Raw genomic sequence first — 2,264 nt, 5'->3', positions numbered from 1 at the left:
TGCGACTCCCAAGGGAAAAAGGCTAGGTGGCGAATGGTAAAACCAAGGTTGGGCCTTGCTGAAGAAGTTTTATTCAAGGCGAACTGTCAAGGGGTTCCCATTATAACCCAACCGCGTAAGGAACGCAAAATCCGGTAACATAACACCGATATGACGGAAACTAGGGCGGCAAGAGTGGAACAAAACACCAGGCATAAGGCCGAGCCTTCCACCCTTTACCAAGTATATAGATGCATTAATTAAATAAGATATATTGTGATATCCCAACAAGTAAAACATGTTCCAACAAGGAACGGTCTTCAATCTTCACCTGCAACTAGCAACGCTATAAAAGGGGCTAAGCGAAGCGGTAACATAGCCAATCAACTGTTTGCTAGGACATGGTGGGTTAGAGGTTTGACATGGCAATTTGGGAGGCTTGAAAGCAAGTGGTAGGCATCGTAGCATGGCATAGCAAAAGAGCGAGCATCTAGCAAAGCAAAGATAGAAGTGATTTCGAGGGTATGATCATCTTGCCTGAAATCCCGCAAGGAAGAAGAACGGGTCCATGAAGAAGACAAACAGACGTAGTCGAACGAATCCTCACAACGCGACGTTATCGGAACCAACCCGGAGAAGCAACACCGGGAAGAAACACACAACATAGTAAACAACCAACACATGAACATGATATGATATGCAGGATGCGGTATGCGATGCATATGCATGATTTGACAAGGAATGCATGAACCTGGCCTCAACTTGGAAATCCAAGTGTGCCACTGGAAAGGTGAGATGAAATCGCTTGAAAACGATATAAAGAACGCCAGAATCGGAGGTACGGTTTGGAAATGGCAAGCAATGCAAATATGACACTGGACTGCGATATACAGCAAGTAGCCATCTAAATGCAACAAGATGAACATGCTACATCACTCAAACATGGCAACAAAATACATGGCAGGGATCCATTCAGGATGCTTAACAAAAGACTAGCACTGAGCTACGGCCAATTCATCCATTAACATGTTCAAACAAGCATGGCAAAAGTGCAATTGGTAAACATGTTTCAGATTTAGTGAAATTAACACTTGTCTGGAATATCAGATCAGGTAGCACACTTTGGAGCATAAAATCTATATGCTACAGGGTCTGAACATGCAAAGTAAAGCATGGCATGGAGCTACTCAAAGAGCTTAACAAAAATCCTTTAGTGACCTTGAGCCAAAAGGGATCAGAAAATATAATTGCAAGCATGTGAACATGGCAAAAACATAATCAGTTCTCAGACTTAGTGAAAACTGGAGCATGCTGAAATAGATATCAAGTAGGCATGTTTACGAGCTCGATGCACTCACTACAGAGCAAGTCATGATAATCTAAGTATGTACCCATCAAGAATATACAAAATACAAGCTAGACATGGCAAGAACAATACCATAGCATGCATGGATCAACTACAACATCATCGGCAAAATCGCTAACAAGTAGACAATCTGCCCAGATTCACGAAATAGTAAAAGCAGAGCTCGATTGACTCAAGATAGGGTGCTCCATAGTTGCAAACAAAGACATGGATGGATAGAGCACTACAAGATTAACAAAACATCCTTACTGATCATCCTCAAAAGAGGCACGGGTCATTAGGAAACAACATGAACATATGGCATAATGAAATAAACAGGCCAAGGACTTAGTGGAAATGCTAAGTCCCTGAAATCAGCATTAACGAATGCACCACTTTGCAAGCTTGTGCTAGTCACCACACACATCACAAAAATACATGGATAGCACCCCTGGAAAGATGGCAAAACATATAACAAAACTCATGAAGAGCTCAGGGGCATATCATGCACACAATAATCATGGCAAAAATGACAAATAGCTATTTGATGCAGCAGATCTGATAATTAACTCAAATAGCACTCTTCCAACAGTATTTCGGGCATCAAGATGAACTCAATGAAAATGATGCAATGAGATGAAATGATGTGCTCTCTGAGGCGAACATTTTGATATGCTATATGCCCAAAATGAAGCTACGGATGCAAAGTTGTGACATGATGAACATGGGCATTTGAAACATGGAAAACTCGAGGACTTAGTAGAAATTGGACCTCCAGATCTAGGGTTCTTGGCACGGATTTCGATGCAGCCCGGATCTCGCCAGAGAGACTCGCCGGAGAGCGGCCGGAGACGAGGAGAAGGTACGCCGGTGACGAGGAGGGGCCGGGCGCACCGGAGCGGCGGCCGGAGCGCGGGGCGGTGCCGGCGACGAGGTGCGC

Source organism: Triticum dicoccoides, chromosome 6A (genome assembly GCF_002162155.2).
Source record: "Triticum dicoccoides isolate Atlit2015 ecotype Zavitan chromosome 6A, WEW_v2.0, whole genome shotgun sequence".
NCBI classification, from domain to species: domain Eukaryota; kingdom Viridiplantae; phylum Streptophyta; class Magnoliopsida; order Poales; family Poaceae; genus Triticum; species Triticum dicoccoides.
This window is presented reverse-complemented; position numbering follows the sequence as displayed.